This window comes from Schistocerca gregaria, chromosome 8 (genome assembly GCF_023897955.1).
Source record: "Schistocerca gregaria isolate iqSchGreg1 chromosome 8, iqSchGreg1.2, whole genome shotgun sequence".
Classification (NCBI taxonomy): domain Eukaryota; kingdom Metazoa; phylum Arthropoda; class Insecta; order Orthoptera; family Acrididae; genus Schistocerca; species Schistocerca gregaria.
This window is the reverse complement of record NC_064927.1, coordinates 366940454-366953808: the sequence shown is the minus strand read 5'-3', so window position 1 is coordinate 366953808 and position 13355 is coordinate 366940454. Positions and strand designations below refer to the sequence as shown.

The 13355-nt window shown below is 42.5% G+C and overlaps 1 protein-coding gene across 1 annotated transcript in view; it reads left to right on the top strand.

Annotated features, from left to right (window-relative positions):
* LOC126285424 (uncharacterized) overlaps positions 1-13355 on the top strand; it is a 1121207-nt gene that overhangs the window by 792986 nt on the left and 314866 nt on the right. The gene's annotated exons all lie outside the window — the stretch shown is intronic.

Below are 13355 nucleotides of genomic sequence, written 5' to 3'. Positions count from 1 at the left end.
AGAATAAAAATTTTTAACGCTAAATTCGTACTTCAGCAATGGCGAAGACCTAATTATTCATATCTTTGGCCCTGCTTTCCCTTGCAGGCGGATAATTTAATCAACAGGGGCAGAGGACCTAGCTTAAAGGGTGGGATCCGGCGCACAGTTTACTTAATCCTTTGACTACCATCTGGACATATATGTCTCACGATAGATTATCAGAGAACAGTGGAAATTTGTTCTCGTTATTGTTACGTGTCGACGTTTCACTGGTAAGGGGAAGCCTGCTGCTAGTTTGCAGATTTCTTATAATTACAGTTTACACCTGAAGATTGTGCTGTCTTCAAACTTCACTGTCAACCCTGTGCTCTATATTGTAGCATCGCTTTAGCTCACATCTGCAGATAAGCAACCCAAAGAACAGGCTTGCAAAGCGGGCTGCCGTCGATCTTTGCCGGACGTACCGTGTCAATGAATTGAACGCACTTATTGACGTTTACCTCGTTACAAATAAAGTCCACATTGTGCACCTGTAATATAGGTTTCAAATTTGGAGAGAGGCTCTATCCACTTAGTTTTTGAGCAGACGCCGTCTGAAACGCCTGTACGTACCTACGAGTAACTCTGTAAGTCCGCGTTGGAAAATGAAATGGCGGGAAATGCTTTTTTCATCATACAATGAAGGTTTCCACGACTGAAAGCCCTAGCTGCTGACGAATCAGCTGGATTCTATGGTCGTAATTCAGGAAATTTTCTCATTCCTAATGTTTCATCCAGAGCTGTGCTGCACATCTTTAGAGATGCTGTTTTTTCCACTGAGTCTTGCCGACTGTGTACGAGACATTAGAAACGGAAAGATTTCGTAGACCACGACAGGGGAAGATTCACCAGCAGCGATCTTTTTCATATTGTTACTTTTTATTATGAGACTAATTAAAAGAACTGTACATTACCGTCTGTTAATCTGAAAAAAAGAGTGTGGTCAAAGGGTTAAATCACGGCGCAAAACATCTCAAAGCTCTCTCGTTGCTCGTAGATAAATGGCTGTTAAGAAGCTTTCTAGCGAACGCTATTTTCTCACGGAATTTTCCTCACTGCAATTTTTTCACGGTTTGAAATAGTCTTTGTGTTGCATTTGAATTTCTGTTGAGTGTTTTATTACTTAGCGACACCGGAAAAAATTCTGAGGTAGCCGTGCAATTTTTACCGTTCATAGTTTCGAGAACAACGAAATCTGCTCTCGGCACCTGACTAACGTAGGACAAAACCTGAAGGATGAGAGGCTCTTGGAGCACCTACATCTACATCCATACTCCGCAAGCCACCTGACGGTGTGTGGCGGAGGGTACCTTGAGTACCTCCAGCGGTTCTCCCTTCTATTCCAGTCTCGTATTGCTCGTGGGAAGAAAGATTGTCGGTATGCCTCTGTGTGGGCTCTAATCTCTCTGATTTTATGGTCTCTTCGCGAGATATACGTAGGAAGGAGCAATATACTGCTTGACTCCTCGGTGAAGGTATGTTCTCGAAACTTCAACAAAAGCCCGTACCGAGCTACTGAGCGTCTCTCCTGCAGAGTCTTCCATCGGAGTTTAACTATCATCTCCGTAACACTTTCGCGATTACTAAATGATCCTGTAACGAAGCGCGCTGCTCTCCGTTGGGTCTCCCCTATCTCTGTTATCAACCCTATTTGGTATTGCGAAATGCTCATCCAGGCACTTAACTTCGCTTCATGAGGGTAAAGAAAATAAGGAGAGTGGAGGGGGCAAGGATGAGGAAAGGGATTGGCGTTGTCTTTTTCGAAGGAACGATAGTTGCATTCTCCTTAATCAATTTATGGAAACCACGGAAAAAATAAATCTGGTAGACCGGGTGGGGATTTGAATTATGTTCCTCCCGATTTAAACCTAAAGTCTTAACCAATGCAATACTCCTCTCGGTATCCTACCTTAGTTGCAAATGATGTGTGCTTGAAATCGCTCAGTGGGTTTAATTTTTTTACGGTCGGTAAAGCACTTAAACAGCGATTTGGACAGTAAGACTTGTATGGCATTGATACGGTTTCGCTGTAGCGGACCCATTTCTAACCAAGAAGTTCGTTCTTGAGTTGTAAGCACGTTGTATTTTTAGTAACGAAGAAAACATGACGTTCACTACTTATCACAGTAGCTTTTTGTAGCTCACTATTTGCTCAATGACGTAAAAGTTTGGCAGATAGCAGAGCAGATTTTAAATCTACACTGAAATCATTTTATCTTTGCAACTCTTTCGTTCGACACATTGCGTTTACTCTTAAATTTGTGTGTTCACCAGTCTTGTGAATGAAATCAACGTTTATTTTTAGTAAAATTTAATCCTCTGCAATATTTAATAATCACTAAATAAACCAACATGTAACCATGAACCAAATGTACATAGCTCGTTCTTAAACTGACTTGTTCAACGTCATTGCCATAAAACTTGAGCGAATGATCTTAGGATGATACAACTCAGTATTTGCATTCACCAGAAAGAGAAGGAAACGCTTTACAAAGGCGTTGCAGACGTTAAGAAAAGACTTTGTTTCCTTCGGTAGCGCCATCCGTCTTATCGATAGGTGTTTGTTTCAGCAAGTATTTCTTTTGTTAATTCAGTGGGTTTTTTTTTACACCTCGGCAACAGAGCGTTTGTACCACATAACGTTGGGAACACGGGCGGCAGGAAGGCAGATAATCTTACTCTAGGAACGCAGGTAGGAGATTGGCGCGCAACCTTGTGGGCGTCCTTGCGGGGCCGCCAGCTAGTTTTACGGGATGTTTAGTTTCGTGATTGCCAGGGGAGCAGAAGAAAACGGGTGTTGGCAGGCCGCCCCGTGTGTCGTGAATCAGCGCCGCCCGCGCCTCCGGCAGTGGCTCTCCTAAACGGGCCTTCTCTGCCGGCACCGGTCATACGCCTCCTGTGCTCCTCTCCTACGCTCTCGCTGGCTGCGCCCACCGCCGACAGCGTCACGTTTGAGCGTGACGAAGCACTGTCCTGAAACGAGATGGTGAAATGGAAATGGGTTCCCCTTCTCGGATATCCATTTGTGAGCTCACCGGACAAACTATTAGGCGCTTCAAAAGAGCGCTCTGATAGCTAGGGAGCGCTGTAGACGGTGTAGGACTGCTGGTGGCATGTGACATTCCGGCGTTGAAGTGAGTCTCTTATCAGAAACATAGATGTTATATATGCAGTTATGACTATACTACTTTTGTCCAAAACTTGGCCACTTGCAATGCATTTTCTACTCCTTGATGAGTTTCGTCTTCTGTGCAGGACGCTGAACACAGTCAATACTTTTATGACTTTCTAATCACTTACGTAAAACGAATCATAGAAAAAAATGAAACTATGTTCTCTTAAAGTAAAGAAATAACGTACAGTACTTGATTATGAGGTCTGAGGGGCAACCCAAGTCGCAAGGGCAAGCCGTTTTTCCTGACGTGACTTCAGAAATTAGTAAAGACATATAACACAGCAAAACAATTATGTGACTATTCGAGGAGAGATACTTGGACGAGGAAACTAGAAGTAAAAATCATATCAGTGGGCATGGATTCAAACAAAGAGTCGCCGTTATCATCCGCGACTGAAACAGCAGGCGATGAGTTGGCAGACACAGCTAAGTAGCGACGTCACCGGAGGAGGTAGTCTTAAGGATGCAGCCAGCGTAGCGTTGCTAACAGCAAAGGTGGATGTACTGTACGTTCTGTTCCTGTTCCTAATGGGCACCTCACTCAACGCCGCGTGTAGGCAGATAGCGTATGACAGTGCTCCACTTCAACGGTACTGGAGTGTACTACCGCCCTCCCCTCCATGCGTCTCGGGAGAAAACGCGATGATGTTACGAAGCTGGCCAAGTCTTCATTTCGGTTTCTGAATTATTACTGTATTCAATTAACTACTAAATTCATTTTTTTTTGTTAAATAGTAACGTGCATACACATAAAAGTCAGTTTCCTGGAGGAAGGTATTTTCATCTCACCCCACGAGTATTTAGCGTTGGCAACCGTACGAGCTCACAGACGAGAGCGGAAAATTTTGCCACTCTCTACAGATAATGTGTCATTACTGCAGGCTTCCGCTTGGCACACTATATTGCCCATGAAATGCAGTATTACTATTTACTGATGTGTGTAATGTTCAGCTGGGATTATTGGTAGTATTCATTTTGTTCTGCCGAGTCGCAAGCCTTCAACAGTCGGTATCGTGTACAGACATGGTTGATGTAGCTTTTCCGCCGTTTTCCACGTCCGTTTCGTGGAATCCCGCATTGGTTTACCATCACTGCGTCAGCACCATATTTCATGCGATATGCGATAGGGTCAGGCACAGTATTTGCACACAGACACATAAGTCGGATCTAGGGCATCTCTTCGTTCATATAAATGAAACGAACCAGTATATTATTTGTACAAAAGTTTAGAAATAAAGAGATCAAAATGTGTCCATGACTTCGCCTGTGCTAAAATCTACCGTCTATATTTTCCAGCTACGACGAGATAGTAACTAAAAGCCAGCAATGACCTCGCTGAGACTGTTTGTGCCAGAAAAATCAACTGTTTTGTGGATGATGTGCGCCAGCTGTTGAATTAGATCTGGACGTTTGTTTTAGTCCCCATTTTGTAGTTTGATTATCAAAGCATCCATCAGGAGGAAATTATTTGCATACATGCGGAGACCTGTACACAGAATCGACCTAGATTCCGCTAGCTCGGGCCATTTTCTTTTTTTTTTCTTTTTTAATGCAGCATGTTCTAAAACACATGTTTTTCTTTTTTAACGCAGCACGTTCTAAAACATTTGTGTAAGTTCCGTCGTTGTTAAATTCTGGTTCATAGATGGGGCAGCGTTCTGGGCGTTGTAGCTTTACCGGACATTATCTTCAGTTGTTTGAATTGCCCATTGTTTAGCTCGCTGTAATATCCCTTAAGGAAACTGGGTAAACGGGACGTAGCATAAAGTACGCAGCTTCGCCCATGCAAGAAATAACAGCACAGTTCTAGTTCGTATGTCCACAATTCCATTTCTATTGCAGAATTTGCAGTTATATACTTTAAAACGAAGATTCTTTTCCGGAATTCATATATATTGATGACGCACATGCGTTGTTTATCTTTATCAAATGGTAACGCGGCACATATAAAAAAATCAAATTCTTGGATAAAAGTATTTTTAACTCATCTCACGAGCATTTAGTGGTAGTAACCGTATGAACTTACATATTATCACACATGAACGCCCGAGAGATTATCGAATATGTCTATGCATGTTTACATTTATGTTCATTGTAGCTCACCGATTAGCAAGAGTACTGATCTTCTCGACAATTGTCATTTCATTAGCTACTTCCTTCTTCGTGGTGAGCAAGGCGTTTGGAAGTTGGTTTCTCCCAAAATGTAGGCGTACAGGGCGAGGTATTAACACGTTGCAAAAATGTGTGTAAGATGACTAAGAATTTCTTCTTGTATGATTCATGCAGCGTGTGTTAGTCTTTTCAGATAATATGACTTTATACTCTGTGACGTATAAATATTTGCGTTGCACTTCCAGATTCGTTCATTTTCGAAGCAACGTCAATGGTCTTAAATAAATGTGCCTAACCGGATGTACTGTTTAAAACAGATTTATGAAAACGTAATTCAAAGCAGCAATTTACATTCGGTTTTCGGTACCGTCCTACGTTTTTAGGTTGCAAAAATAATGTTCGGATCACATGTTTCGTGATGCGCTAAATCATGTAAATTTTTCGCGGTCAGTTGTCAGACCTACCCTTGTTGGAGCAGGTCAGTAGTACGTTCCATCAGCTTTTTTTTAGCAGCTGCACATATTTCTTTGTGATGTGGACGTCTGCTGTGCTTGTAAACCGACGAAGTTGTCAGCTGTCTCAGTGCGTCTTTTCGATCGTACGTAAAGTCTAAGCGCTTCATTTACCACTGTACAGCTCATATTCCGTGAGTGGACTGACACTAAATGACTTTTTTTGCTGGATTTAATATTTTCTATTGAGTTGGTTTTATGAATTATGTAAAGAAAATGTGTCAAAGAATTACGTAACATACTAAAGTTCCCGTTACACATTTTGCTAGCTTGCAGTGCCCTCCACATGACTACTATTCTGAGTGGCAACTCATGTCTGGAAATGTGCTACGCCGCGCCGCGCCACGGTGTGCGCAGCTCCCCCCCCCCCCCCCCCCCCCCCTCCCCGTCAGAGGTTCGAGTCCTCTCTCGGGCATGTGTGTGTGTGTGTATTGTCCTTAGCGTAAGTTTAAGTCATATTAAGTAGGGTGTAAGTCTAGTAACCGATGACCTCAGTAGTTTGGTCCCCCACGAACTCATCACAAATTTCCAAAACTGTATTCCACTTTCTCGCTTCTAGTGACGGTGAAATCAGTAATTCATCGTAACTCTGGTTAGCCGGAGTGTAGTTAGATGAGAAACCCGTAATGTGGCGTGGAATATAAGAGCGCTCCACCCTGCTACTGAAGAGACAGAAGAGCTTGTTGTGGACTTTGACTGTATTGACGACTTGCTTAGTGACATAACTTACACCTTATAGCGGTAATTTGCGCTCATAGCAACTGCTGAAGCCGACGACTGCCAAGTTGACGGATGCTTATTGTAAGTAATATGCTCCTCACGATTCTCCTCAAATTCAAGTGACCCTGGATACTACATGCTGCTATACCACACCGCCCCTCTTGTTCCATGATCATGGAGAGAGATTTTGTGCAGTAGTAGTAGTAGTTTTATTCATCTGTAGACCACTTTTGTTAGTATATTGGACCTGTCAACAACAAAAATAACATAATTCATATATACAGGCATTTACATATTTAAATGTCTAGTTTCACAAGGCTGTGACATGTAATCGACCATGGTCATATAGTAGAAACCATCCCGGTATTTGCCTGAAGTAATTTAGGGAAACCACGGAGAGAGCTTCCACCCTCCCGAATACAAGGCCCTTCTGCTTACAACATGTTATAGTTTCTATTATTTGTATGTGTTGCATTTTACGACTCCCCTACTCCTAGTAAAGGAGTTCTGCTATTTGGGGAGAAAAATAACCGATGATGGTCGAAGTAGATAGGATATAAAATGTAGATTGGCAATGGCAAGGAAAGCCTTTCTGAAGCAGAGTAATTTGTTAACACTGAGTATATATTTAAGTGTCAGGAAGTCGTTTCTGAAAGTATTTGTATGGAGTGTAGCAATGTATGGAAGTTAAACATGGACGATAAATAGTTTGGACAGGAAGAGAATAGAAGCTTTCGAAATGTGGTGCTACAGAAGAATGTTGAAGATTAGATGGGTAAATCACATAACTAATGAGGAAGTATTGAATAGGATTGGGGAGAAGAGAAGTTTGTGGCACAACTTGACTAGAAGATGGGATCGGTTGGTAGGACATGTTCTGAGGCATCTAGGGATCACCAATTTAGTATTGGAGGGCATCGTGGTGGGTAAAAATCGTAGAGGGAGACCAAGAGATGAATACACCAAGCAGATTCAGAAGGATGCTGGTTGCAGTAGGTACTGGGAGGTGAAGAAGCTTGCACAGGATAGAGTAGCATGGACAGCTGCGTCAAACCAGTCTCAGGACTGAAGACCACAACTACTACTACTCCGTGTTATCTAAGTAATCATTTAGTGCACATAATGTGTTGCTTAACAAGTACTCTTTAACTGCCTTTTTAAGCAGGCTTGCGTTAGTAGTCTCCTTAATTTCCGCGAGAAATTTATTGCACAGTTTTATTCCTTGATAGAAAATGCTGTTTTGAGTTTTATTTTTATTCTCTCGTGGTAAATTTACCTTCAGTTTCCCTCTTGTTCCATGATCATGTACAGAGCTTTTGTGCAGTAATTATCAATGCTATTTTTGTGATATACAATTGAGAGGTAAATGTATTCACACGATGCAGTTAAAAACCGCAGGGTTTTGAACAGATCATTACAAAGAGCTCGACTGCTGTTTTTGGTTTTATTCTTATGGCCTTTTTCTGAAGTTTGGAAACTGTGTTCATATTTTGTGCATTTGTTTCTCAGAAAAGGACTCCGTAGCTATGAACTGAGTGTACATATGTATAGTATGTATCTAAAAGACACTGGCTATCACACACTGACTATGGTAGTTTAAAGGCATAACATACCGACAGCTTGTTTTTGTAAGGATATTTGTCGGTTCGCGCCATTTCAGCTGAGAATCAGTACTCATTCCCAAAAATTTTGTTTATGTTAAACTGTCCGGAGAGGTGCCATGTGCATTTAACATTGTCGCTTTCCCCTCTTCAAACTGATTTTAAGACGTTTATTTTCCTTTCGTCTGCAAATTCCTGTAACGTGTAATGCTCCGTCTTCAACAACCAGTTAAGGATTGTGAGCAGTGGTTAACTGCTCCTCGGACAAATCACAGATCCGTGTTTTCTTTGCGGCACGCCTTCTGATGAAATATAAGTTGTTTACAAGCTCTTGACTCAACCAATTGGTCATTCAAGATCTCGCACGGTATGAAATATTTATTTTGGACCATTAGTTCCTTATCTATAAGACCTCCGTATCTCGAAATACTGAACAGACTAAAATTTGTGTAATTTTGACCGTAGAAGTCCGGGACAACCTATATTCTGTAGTCTTCGCTATACACGTCTTTTGTGCTTCTCGACGCTGGTACATGCCCCTTCTGCTTGCAGAATTAGGTGCCAGCAGGTCTTCGACAGATCGGTGTAGTATTCGGAATATATCCTCGCTAACACTCGCAGACGACAAAATGAAAAACCCCAACTGTAGTCTTTGCTATACGTGTCTTTTGCGCTTCTCGACGCTAGTGTGTGTCCCTTGTACTTGCAAACTAAGGTGCAAGCAGGTTTTCGACAGACCGGTGTAGTATTCGTAATACATCCTCGCTAACCCTCACAGTCGGATGACAAAATGAAAACACTATCTTCCTGTTCGGAATTCCTGTTGAATGGTTTTATTGAGACGATGCTGTAATTCAGTTATGTAATATGCGTGCTTGAAATTGAACTATGTTGTTAGATAATATTTTTTCTTTCTTTTTTTTCATAATCGTAAGTTTCATAATGGTGATCTAGTTACGTACAGCGTGTATGAGAACTTTTTCGTAAACACTGAAAAGGAGGCCACAGAGCTAAGAAGCAGCCGTAGTGTAATTTGTTACTATTTTAGCTCGAAGTTGTGTTTGTCCGTAGGCATAAATACGCTTGAGTGCAGTCGCCGAACGACGGGCAGTTTGCATCGTACACGTGTCGCTGAACCCCTTGTGGAGGCGCGAGCCCGAGACTTTGTCGTTGTATGTGGCCCACATATTATATTTTGCCCACCGCGTGCGAGGAATGTATTTCTGTGGCGAGACTTAATCCCGCTCCATCGCGCCTCGCTTCAGCGAATCTCCGTTCACAGTAACCGTCTTATTTTCGTCTTCCTCGTACCCCCGCGGTCAGAAGAGACTAGCGGACAGGAAGGACACGTGCAGCCCCTACTCACTCTCCCCCCCCCCCCCCCCCCCCTGCTCTCTCTCTCCCGCCCTGCCCTCCCTCCATCCTGAGATTTATTTTTATTTATTTATTATATGATTATGTACAACGCGTGTCTAGCACTCATTGTCGTCAAGGGAAGTTCTTGATTTTTTTTTTTTTTTTTTTTTTTTTTTTTTACAAGCTACGTTGTTTAATTTTCTTCGACGGTTAGTACGTAACAGTCTACAATCTATTGGACAGCACTTCTCACGTATTTCAGTGCAATTTAGACGTGTCCTATGCGACACCATCATCTTCAAAGTAAAAAAGTACTGTTTCCGTAATAGCTGCCTTCTACCAGTAAATACACTATTTCAGAAAATTATTTATACTCTTTTTTTTTCACACACCTGTATCTTGTTTCACTATCAGCACTTAGGAAATACATTCATTTCGGCCAGCTGTTTTAGCTGGTATCGCCTTTACTCTCAAAATATTTGCTACTACTAGCAATGATGTTTCATTTGTGATCAGGAAATAATTCTCACGGTAATGTGCGCATTTTGACTTTTCTGTGTTTTGGATTTGTCAGTACAAGTTCACTGAGGATGTGATGGTCCCTGAAGTTACCGGAAACTTTAGCAGCTTACGGACAGCAAGCAACACATGTAAGTCGACAAATGTGTGTTTTTTTTAAATAAAGAACACAAAATTGCCATTGAGAGTTATTTTTCAAAACTCCTGGTGCACAAGATAAATTAAACAAATGGAAACGGTGACTGGCAGCACCAAATTTTAGGGTGATAAAAAATAAATCACGGTTTAGAGTCGCAGGCTTCTTGGATAAAGTAAATGCACGTATGGAACTGCATTTTTCATATAACACTTTACACATGTTCTTACAGTGAATGAGAGACAGATATCAGTGCTGGAACCGATAGCAGGGGTGATGGGTGACTATAGGCAGCAGATACGCAACACTCTCCACACATCATCAGGGAGACCTATCCACCAAATTGACAGCAGTCGCTAACCATTTTAAAAGTGTCACCCTTTTACAGTCCAGTAAGGATAGGTGTATTGTAGACCAAAAGGTTGCAATCACACAAACTTTTAGTTAAAACAACGCTTATACTTGGACAAAGCTAAGCAGCTCATGATACCTAATCAAGATTTTTAAAGAGTGAGTGTCTCCAGAGGTATCACCATTTTTCTATGTGGTTATGTCTCACAAGATACAGAATCAATTGTGAATTTTTAGCGTATTTATGAAGGTTTCAACTGGAGGAAGAGTAAAGCTCTCTGACGCATGTTATGGTGGGCTGTGAACCGTCTCGCATAGTAGGCGGGGAATGTGGTAAAAGAAAGCCCAAGCTAGCGGAACAGTCAAGTTTCTGCACCGTAACTCGATGTTGCGGAACACAGTAGAAGAAATGCGCTAGGCGACATTTTGGCAAATTCCCTACCTGCTGTTGCTAGGCAGTTCACCGCAAACTATAGCAAGGATCTCAAATACTGTTCAAAACCACGAAGATTCGTTTGAAGAAAATCATACTTGCTTCGTTACATCTACGGATAAAACAAAAAAATGCCCACTTTGCAAAATGCGTCCCTTTCCCACCCCCTCCATCCCCCCCCCCCCCCCGGTCCCCCAGCATACACACTTTTAGACGGGAATTATGGTTATAATCATTGATGTTAACATTGCGACATCTCTAAGATCACGAGGCATTGATGACATCATTTCCGTCGCCAGTCTGAAACTGAAAGGCGTAGTAATGCGTTTGCACGGAACTACCTGTATGTTTATTGAGAAGATATACTCCATTTTTAAAATGTGGTAACGTGACTTGGAAGATAAGCCAGACTACAAATTCTCGTTCGATCCTAGGCTTTTTTTCTGCCACTTATCACTTCTTTTATGTGTGGCAGTGATTTCATAAAGTGAAAAACACTGTTACACCGTGGTTCGGAGTTCAGGTTAGAGTGTAGAGACCCCTACAACTGGCTGAACAATTCCATTCAAATATTACATCAAATAGGGCTATGCTTAGTAAAGCACTGCTGTGTTCAAAACTAACTTAGGGCTGAGGATAGTGTTGCCTCTGTTACGATTCATTTGTAACTTACTCAAAGGATCTCTCTCTCTCTCTCTCTCTCTCTCTCTCTCTCTCTCTCTCTCTCTCTCTCTGTGTGTGTGTGTGTGTGTGTGTGTGTGTGTGTGTGTGTGTGTGTGTGTGTGTGTGTGTGATCGCATGGTGATACGTTGTTTCTGTGGAGATAATTCCTGGAACGGTCAGTGTATCGTAAAACTGAGAATAATAACGAAGCCTTCCCTGAGAAAGAATGTCGTGGTGTACACATTAATCTGAGAACCTCCCGCTTCGTTTAAGAAAGATCCTACTAGCCAATAAAAGTATACAACGCTGCAGTATGTAGAATTTTATGGATACAGCCACGATATTTGTTTCTTTTGAATAAAAGATACAATAACGAGCGCTAAATGGACCTAAAGAGAAGATTTTCTAAGATTGTATGTTCTGTCGACGGGTAAAGACCACGGATGTCAGCTAGTTGTGACTTTGCTATAGAAATGTCAAGTTTAGCAACAATGACAAGTCTAGGATTAGTTTCTGTGAGCGAACGGCAGAATGCGCTGATGTGGCTCTTAAACCTCTGTAGCTTCCGTTCACGAATAGGTCTTCACAGGGAAATACCTCCTGCTGTCGGCGCGTGAGTGGTTATAGTTTGCTGGGCGCGTGTGGGGATCGAGCATAGATTTGTAGCCTGTAACCGTCTGACCACCGAAGACTGGCTCTTGTGGCCGCCTGCCAAATCTTCAAACGGGACGGGATGTTTCGTTTCGGTTGACCGACTGGAAAAAGAGAAGAAGTGGTCCACAAGCTCAACCACGGCGCGTAAAATGCTCCAGACCCGCGTCAGATGCAGCTGCTGCAGTGAATTCCATTACTGTGCCAAGTCCGCCTGGCTGAAATTGTGGTAACGTGGCGAATAGTTATTGTATTAGCTGAAATGTTACTAAATTGTGGCAGTAGCTAATGTAGCAGATGCACGCATCCTCGTGCCAGAGTCGAAAACCTGCCCTCTGCCTGTCTAAGTGGCCAAATACGCAGGTATTCGTGAGCAGGTATAATGTGTATACATAGTATTACTTCTAAATGTAGCACAGTAGAATTGTAGCATTATTAAACTCCGTTTTAGACGCTAAGAACTTCATTATGTGTAACAAGAGCAAGAAATGAAATCAACTGAAATGTGGCCCGTGCCACAAATGAAAAGTTCTGGTAAAATCGCGTTCATCTGAAAGGGTTTTTAAAAAAAGTACTCCGTCTGCAGGCCTCGAGTGGCCTACCGGGACCATCCGACCGCCGTGTCATCCTCAGAGGAGGATGCGGACAGGAGGGGCGTGGGGTCAGCACGCCGCTCTCCCGGTCGTTATGATGGTATTCTTGACCGAAGCCGCTACTAGTCGGTTGAGCAGCTCCTCAATTGGCATCACGAGGCTGAGTGCACCCGAAAAATGTCACCAGCGCATGGCGGCTGGATAGTCACCCATCGAAGTGCCGGCCACGCCCAACAGCGCTTAACTTCGGTGATCTCACGGGAACCGGTGTGTCCACTGCGGCAAGGCCGTTGCCCATCTGAAAGGGTAGATACCTGAAAATAATGTTGCATTAGCAGGATCGTTAATTGGGAACTTTTGATATGAAGTGCAACTGATTACTGTAGTGCAGTTTAACCTTTGAGGGTACTACTGACTAATTCCACAAATAGGTCATAATTCGTGCGGTTATGTCACCATCATGATGTCATGATTTCCGTTGCTGATAAAGGCCTCCTACAGACTTATTCAAA